Genomic DNA, 9,221 nt, shown 5'->3' on the forward strand with positions numbered 1-9,221 from the left:
ACAACTACGATATGACACATAGTATCGATTCATTGAGAACTCTCGATATACCAATGGTTGTCGAATCGGTCGGGATATATGAGATGAAGGGACCGTACTGTACGCTAACCATAATAGAATGGTTCTTGGAGGCACTATCATTTGATACCTAGGGAATCATGTAGGGGATGATGCTAGGCGTTTAACATGATTGATTGGGTACTATCAGACTTGAGTTTTGACGTTCTTGTTATCAAGGAGTTGATAATTAAGAATGGAGCAATTGGGGTATACTCGTATAAGAACATGTTTAGTCCAAATCACATGGATATGTGAACCCACGGCTAGTTGTATCAATGAACCATTGAGGGCTACACAAGTGCTAGCTTTCTAGATCCCGTTGAGAAGTAAAATAGTTCAATGTGTTGAATGGCTTATAAAGGAGTTTATAGGCGTAAGAAAAAATAGAAGTATGACTTCTATGAGAGAATGTAACTTTTAAAAAAAAATAGAAGTATGACTGCTATGAGAGAATGTAACTTTTAATGTGAGGAAGTGTTTCTAAATTAAAAGTTGGCCAAACAAGTTATGTATATGAAAATTGTGATTTTCATAAACATTATTATGGACTAAATTAAATTAATTCAAAGTGTTGAATTAATTAAACACTAGTGGACCTAGTAGAGTCCAAATAATTAAATTAATTCAAGTGTTGGATTAATTAAATTACATTGGGCCTCGAAGAGCCCAATTAGAAATAATTATTAAACTAGTGGGCCTGAGTAAAATCAAGTAAATGTTAAATGGTCTCAAATGTGTTTGAGACAATTTAAATAAAAGTCCATGGGCTTTATAATTGTTATAAGCCCAAATAAAATTGCATGCATGGGAGGTGAAGGGTTGGAGATTACTTTTTCAATCTCCAAGGCTTAGCATGCTAAAAGTGGTTTTAGCTTTTCCCACAACCTAGACAACTCATCCTTCTCCCATTACACCATGATGGCCGAAATTTTGCTATGAGATTCTCCTTCATTTTTGGTTCTTCAATTGTTGAAGAAACACTCACTTCTCCTTGAAAAATCTTCATATTTTTCTAGTGCAAAATATGAGGGGATATTTCTAGTTGGTGGTGGCACTAATTTGAAGCAAGGAATCTTGTAGATTGGGTCATCCTTTGAAGAGCTAAGGTGTTTACACTTTAGTTGGAGCCAAACATCAATCTTTGAGATTGATAGGTAATTTTCTTTAAACACCCTATGAATGTCATATTGTGGTTTTTTGTATTTGCTACACATCTTAGTAGAGGGTGTTCGAATTTCTTGTTCAAAACAAATTTTAAAACTTCCGTTGTGCATTTGAAAACCCGTAACCGATCCCCTTTCAGCCACGCCCGAGCCACCTCAAGCCAAACCCAAGCCGACCCACCTAGGGACCCTACTGACCAAGCCCAGCCCAATTAACCAGCCTTGGCCCGCTCAGAACACTTCCTGGACGGAAGACATGTTTGCATGTGTGTGTGCATGTGAGGAGTTTTGGTACGTGAGGACTCTTCTCCCTCTAGGAACCTTACAACCACCTAACCATCCACCAGCACCAACCCTTACCGAGCCTAGACCACACTCAGACCATACCCAGGCCATCCCCATCCCTAGAACCCAGCAGCGAAGCTCCTGAATCAGAAGGCCCAAGCTACGCGCAGGCTGCCCCCCATATTGCCTCCTTCACGTTTCTGGTTCCAGCCTTCTGTCAAGCAAACCAGCCCATGAACCAACACACCAAGACTCATCCTAGGACCCTAAGGAACTACCATAACCACTGCCCTAGGCCCTTGAACGGCCCAAGCTCCTAAAACACCAGAAGCTGCACCAGCCATCACGTGAGCCACATTCTTGTGAAGCTGTCATTTTCTGGTCCTACAGCTTTCTCAAACCACCCAGACCTTGCACCACCCTATCTAGGCTCTCCCTAGGACCCTTATGACTCGACCTAACCCAGCCCAAAGCCCCCAGGCCGAGCCCTTGACTCCTGCGCAAGCCACACACCCTGCGCATCCCTTCCTGCTCTCGGGAGGGAGTCCTAGCTTGCTAGGACTCCTCCCAGCCTCTGGTGCTCGAGTCCTAGCATGGCTAGGACTCTTCCCCTGACTCACACATGCCTCTAGCCCAGCCTGGTCCAGCCCCATCCAAGCCAAGCGACAATTCCCCATCAACCGAGCTCCTATGATCAAGACATTTTGATTTCGGTCCCGACTTGTTTTATACATGTTTGTGCAACATTTTGGTTGAGTTTTATGAACCTAAAGCTTCGTGTAAACATCCTTAATTATACTCCTAACATGGCAGCCCCATAGGTACATGAATTTCATGGTTTCTAGATCAAAAAACATGTTTTAAAAACCACCTAGAATGCATGTGCGAAAATAAAAAGATTTGTTACTTGTTTTCATTCAAAACATGCTCAAATAAATAATCTGGTGTGTTAGATGTTTGAAGGAAAGAATATGGCGTGCCTTTGCGTAATTTACGCACGAATATATGTTGATGAATCGAAGAACGGCGACGAACGGTCATGGCTTGAACTCCCTTGAAACTTTTGAATTTTTTCTTCAAATTGTTGAGTGTGTGCCATGTGATGTTTTGCTAGGGAGAAAGAATTTGTATTGCCTTGGAGATTGAGGCGTGAAACGTATGGGGTTTGGGGTGGGGTTAATTACAAATTATATAGTTAATTACATCTTAAACAAGCTTAGGCCCATTAAGTAGTTAATTAGGCCCAATTAAGCTCATTTAAAATATTAAAAATAATTTTGTTTAGGAAATTTTGTGATTTTATTAGCCGGGTTGCCCATAAGTTCGTATTTTTGTTGAAAAACCAACACTGAAAAAATTTATGTCCCGGCGTATAAAATCACCTCAAAACCCCTTATTTTCCAAAAATAAGAAAAAGCATCACCCATAATTAAAATAATTAAAAACACTTATTTAATAAAATTATTTTCTATTTTTCAGCCATCGGTCTCCGTTCCTCGATCGCAACTCGAATAACCTTAAAAATACATTTTAATGCAACCATGTAGAAAAATATATTTTTAAACATGTCAACATGCACCACATAATTAATTCATGTAATTAAAACAATTAATTAAAATACATGAGAATTTAATAATGGCATGCATGTGGTTCACGTGGACTTTTAAATTTTCGGGGCGTTACAAACTTTTCCTAATATTTCTGGTATTTCAATAAACTCATATTTAATAAACAATTCTAAGGGATGTGCATTAGATAGAGCATATGAAATTTTATAAGTAATAGAATATGGTCTATTACCATCTTTCATTACCACTTTTCTTTGAAATTTGATTCAATGTTAAAGCTTGGCTGAAATCTCGATTTGCTAAGTTGTAGGCGATTTTTGGATAAATCACTCTTACAATTTTTCTTGCACGTAGATTCTTTGAGATTGTTCTCAGTATTGAATTTTGAAGATTACCCATTCGTTTATCACATACAGAAATTCCAATTGGTGAATCTATTCCTTCTTTAAATGTAACTTTTATCATAATCTAGATTGCTCCAATATGAATCCAAGACATGGTTCGTGATACTCTATCTTGATTTTTTGCAATTCTCTCTTAATTTCGTCAGACGGGATTAATTTCATCTCCATCCAGTTTCCCATAAGTTCCATTGTATTGTCATTTTCCTTCCGAAGGTCTTATAGAGTAGATGATGTTTTCTGTTTCTTAGGCTAAGATTTCTTAAAAACTTTTCTACATATCCTGTAGAGAATATTTGATATCTTTGTATGCTAAGATTTTCCCTCATAATATTTTGGGCCATGTTATGAGATATTTTATGTCTAAATAAAGAAACCAGACAAGTCGTTATGTGTTTCGTGTCGAAACACCTCGTCTTTAGTCAGATTTTAATTCTGTTACATCAAATTCTTCCTAACTCAAGATTTCTTCTTCTTCTTCTTCATATATACTCTCGTTTAAAGGAATATCTTCAAACTAGTATACTTGAACTAGATCTTAGCAAAAAACCGATTCTTCAATATCTTGAGTTGGTTCGAAGCTTTTTATTCTTTTTCTATCATTTTTTGGAAAGTTGGTCGAAATATGACCTCTTACTCCACATGCACAACAATTACAATGTTTAAAACTTTCACTAGCTCAGGTTTGAGCTCTTTTGAAATTTTTATTTGTTGGTGTTCGTCCCATACTTCGAGATGAGTTCGATGCTTGGGATGACATCCTAATTCTTGATCTCCCACTTCTTTACCCAGATTTGTAAGATATGAATTTTTGTCTAGAACATACTATTTTTGGTTTTCAAGAAATACTTCCACTTCTTCCCCTCTGTCATAAAGATGAGATCTAAAGCTCTTCTTTTTCTACCTTTGTGGCTTGCTTCCAATTATTGTTGGAAGATCACTTTCTTTACAACATAAAGGAATATGTTTATTAATATCCTTTAATCATTTGTAATTCTTTTGTAATGCTGTCATATGAAACCATTCTACCAATTTCCTTTGAGAAAAGAGGCCCATGTACCAAAGTAAATGGATTTCCGAAGACATATTCCCTATTTGGCATTTCTCTAGGGACTTGGTATTTTGGCTAAGAAAAGTTGCATTGATATATTTTCCTCAACCCCTGAATTCTGTCTATATTTAGTAAATAATATAATATATTCATCAACTAAACAGATATCATGTAATTCAAGACTATATATAGCTTGATTATATTTCTTTTTTTCTCTGTGTCTTGACTGTTAAAATAGTTTACCCCTATATATTGTGCTTGAATTAGTATAGTCATTCTTTCAGCTAATTCAAGAAGGAACTGGACTTTGAAAGAAGCGGTTAGAACAATGATTATTGATTCAAATGTTTCTCAAAGGCTTCGAGAAGAAGCAGTCATACAGCTTGTTACACTCAAAACAGATCTATGATTAACAAAAGACATAACAAGACTCCTTATGAGGTCTGAAATGACATAAAACCAGATATGTAACGTACCGTACTTTAAACATACTTAAAATTTGCGGAAAAATTAAAAATTTTCTGAAATAAATAATAAACTTTCAAACTGCGATAAAATAATCTGCTCGTCAAAAAATATTTGAAATAAAAACAACTACAAACAAAGTTTGGAGAAAGTCATCGTTTAAACATCGTAAACAATCCCATGAAAATCAGAGAATTTGAAACTTGCATAAAAATATTTCTTAAAACGTAAGCGGTCCTCGGGTTTAGCCTCCGCGCAGTCCGAGCCGACTCATTGGTCCCCACCCCTCGTCTCCTCATACTCATCCTCACCTACATCAATCAAGTCTAGTGAGTCTAAAGACTCAACATTTTGAACTGGAGGTAACAAGTAATACATAATAAAACCACATGCATTTTAAAGTAGAGCATACATACTTGAATTTGAACGTACTTACATAAACATATACGTGCCATCATATCGTAAAACTTTTCATAAACATGCTTGCATCATACATAATTGAGTATACATAACCATCACCATTTTGCGTAGAAATGTGTTTCAAAGCATGTGACCCATACATAAATGCCCATGATCAGACTAAACCACACTACTGGGATGGCAGGGATGTCCACTACCACATACATGAGATCCCCGGTCATGCTTTACCGGGGTGGAGAGATCACCGGCCACGTTCACCGGCTTCCAAACCCGTTCATATTTGGTCGCAAGATATTTAGCATACCTCAAAAACATAAAATATTTTCTTTTGCACGTCGAACATACTAATACATTATGCATGCCTGTCCAAGACAAAAATTTAATTTATTTTTTTTTACAGAAAGCTTGGCGCTCGGGCTGTAAAATCTTACCGCTCGAGCGTGCCCCATCCAAAAGGTCTGCGCTCGAGCGGTAGGATCTCGCGCCCGAGCGCCACTCTGAGCGAAAATTTTTGAAATCAACACAGTTGAGCAGTCACACGAGAATGATCATAACTCGCTCATTTCTTGTCCAAAAATTACAAATTTATTGTCAAATTGAAGGTATCAAAAAGTACTACGTTTTATAAAAGTTTTTCCAAAAAGTCGACTGAAAATTCACAGTACTCGAAATGACAGCAGACTCGTTTTTGAGATCTAAAATTTTGATCCAAAATCGTTTCAAAATATTTTTGCTCAAAATTTTGCACAACATACATGAATTTTTGTACACAATAAACATCAAAACATATAATATCACATGATCGATGCAAAAACGAAGGAATATACATGCCTTTGCATCTAAACACTCGAAGATGACAAATACCAACACGGTAGAATGCGGGGGACGATTGGGTGACGTTTGTTGCGCAATTTCTTGAAGAAAAATGACCGAAAATTTGCTGGGTAGGGGAAGGGGATGAGGCGTGGCTGCCGAAAGAACACCTAAAACCCTAGCTTTTTCTCTCAAAAGAAATCTGAAATGTGAGTGTGTGTGGGTGTGAAACATGTGTGTGTGTGCACGTGAGTTTTAGTAAATTAGGAGGAAGAAATTGCTTAATAATTTAATTAACATTCTAATTAAAATGTTAAACCAACACTAAGTTTACTAAAATCCCCTAATTAAGAATAAAATACACATGTGCTAAACTTTAAAAGTTTAAAATCTTAAAATCACCTAATAAATAAATTAGGCTTTAAAAATGCTAAAAACTTCATAAATCATTTAAAATACTAAATTCTTGACTGAACAATAAAATACCACATTTTCATAAATCGCCTATATCGTCACCGGTCTCCTTTCTCGATCCCGCATCGAATATTCGCCTGAAACATAAACTCAAGAAACATTTAACGTGCATCAAATAAAAATATTATAATTAAAAGTAATGAAATTCCATAAATCATGCATCGCTAAAAATTATTTTAAAATTAAATAAATAATTTAATACTTTAAATAAATTCATGGGTTTTACGTGTACTGATTTTGGGCTCTACAGAATATTTCATATTTCAAGATATTTGGCGGCAAATGTTTGAAGATCCTTGATAATCTGAATATTTTTGGAGCGAGCGCTAATGAGCAGTGAGTAATTATCAAAGTGATAAGTGCTCGGAAGTCTTTTTAAGAATGCAAGCTTGAATCTTATGTCTGATTTGCTCTTCTCGGCATTCTCTAAATATATTATCTTATGTATTTTTTCGTTCAACGTTCGACTGTAACTCATTAAATGAGCATTAATGCAAAAACATTGTTGTTGACGTCCTTTCTTACTTTATCGTACCTTTCATTTAATGAGCAGAAAGACATATTCTAAATGTGATAGAAAAAAAAGCACTGAAAGCATAAAGTGACTAGCTCTTTACGTAGACTTTTGTGAAAAGCATTTTGATATTCTGAAATCTTGTTTATTGGGTAAGGTCAGTCTACCAACGCTTCTGAAAAATTTGGTAAGATCTTTGTAAGATCTATTGACTCGGCCGTTTATAAATATTCTCGGATACATTGAACGGTTGAGTAGTTTGCCACATATTAATACGCTGGAGGCGGTTGAGTAGCTTAGTATATTAAGAGCCAGGTGAAAGGATTCTACTGAAATGGTTGAGTGTCTGTAATACAGAGCAAACAGTAGCTAGATTTAATGCAATAAGTTATTATTTGTAATCACTAAAACTAAGGGACCTACCACATTTGGTTAAAGAGTTAAGATATTTCAAAACTAAACTTATGCCACATAGACTAAACTATAAAAAAAAATTGATTTTTCATTCAAAAATATATCAAGAAATGCGACCGGTCTTGATGGTGTTAAATGTCAAGATCATATTTTCTAAACTTCTTAAAAGACGGTCGAGTAGTTTGACAGAAACTCTTGAAGATCCTTGATGATCGTAATATTATTTGGAGCGAGCTCTGATGAACATTGAGTAAGTATCAAAGTGATAAGTGCTCGGAAGTCTTTTTAAGAATGCAAGATTGAATCGTCTATCTGATTTGCTCTTCTTGGCATTCTCTATATGTATTATCCTATGTATTTTTCCATTCAATGTTCGACTATAACTCATTAAATGAGCATTAATGCAAAGACATTGTTGTTGTCGTCTTTTCTTGCTTTATCGTACCTTTCATTTAAAATGAGCAGATAGGCATATACCAAATGTGATAAAAAAAAACGGGCACTGACAGCATAAAATAACTAGCTCTTCACGTAGACTTTTGTGGAAAGCATTCTGATCTTCTGACATCCTGTTTATTTGGTAAGTCAGTCTACCAACTTTTCAAAATAGTAGGTAAGATCTTTGTAAGATGTATTGACTCGGCCGTTCATTAGATATTCTCGGATACATTAAACGATTGAGTAGTTTTCCATGGATTAATGCCCAAGAGGCAGTCGAGTAGTTTAGTATTGCGAGCCAGTTGAAAAGATTCTACTGATGTGGTTGAGTGTCTGTAATACAGAACAAATAATAGCTTGATCTAATACAATAAGTTATTGTTTGTTATCACCAAAACTCAGTGAACTAACACTTTTGGTTAATGAGTTAAGATCTTTCAAAACTAAACTAAGGGAACTAACACTTTTGGTTAATGAGTTAAGATCTTTCAAAACCAAACTTATGCCACATAGACTGAACTATAAAAAATTGATTTTTCATACAAAAATATTTTGTACATATATGGCTAATTTGATGCACTTGAAACAATGAAAGTCATCACTATGTTATAGCAGATCTATTCGCTTCAAATCAACATATTTCTTGAAATCGATTTGTGTGTTCAAAACTATCAATAATTTATCAAAACTCAATTTGTTTTCATAAAAATTTCAATTATCACCAGAAATTTTTCACGTTGTGGAAGTCGGCATGGATTGACCATTAGTGTCGAGGAGAATTTGATGTGGCCATAATGCTCTGTTTTCCCTACTATAAAAATGGTTGTCAGTTTTTTAAAGAAAATTACTTTTTTAGATACTTCTCATAAAAGAATTCCTGGTTTTGTAAGATTTTATTTCCAGTTGTGTTTTTTAAAGGATCAAAATCGATCAGGGTAACCAGATTCACGCTCAATCTGAACTAGTTATCACTTATCCATTTAGGCCTCTAGCAGAGACCATCTAAATCACCAACACAGAGTTAGACCCGAGACACAAGCTAGGGACAGTAACGGTATTTACAAAGCGCGTCCCATTCAAAATTGAGCCAAAAAACAACACAACACGTAGTCAAAACAATGAAAAGAGGAGTTTCAATGGATTTCAAAGCAACCA

Source organism: Primulina huaijiensis, chromosome 13, assembly GCF_012295235.1.
Source record: "Primulina huaijiensis isolate GDHJ02 chromosome 13, ASM1229523v2, whole genome shotgun sequence".
NCBI lineage: Eukaryota > Viridiplantae > Streptophyta > Magnoliopsida > Lamiales > Gesneriaceae > Primulina > Primulina huaijiensis.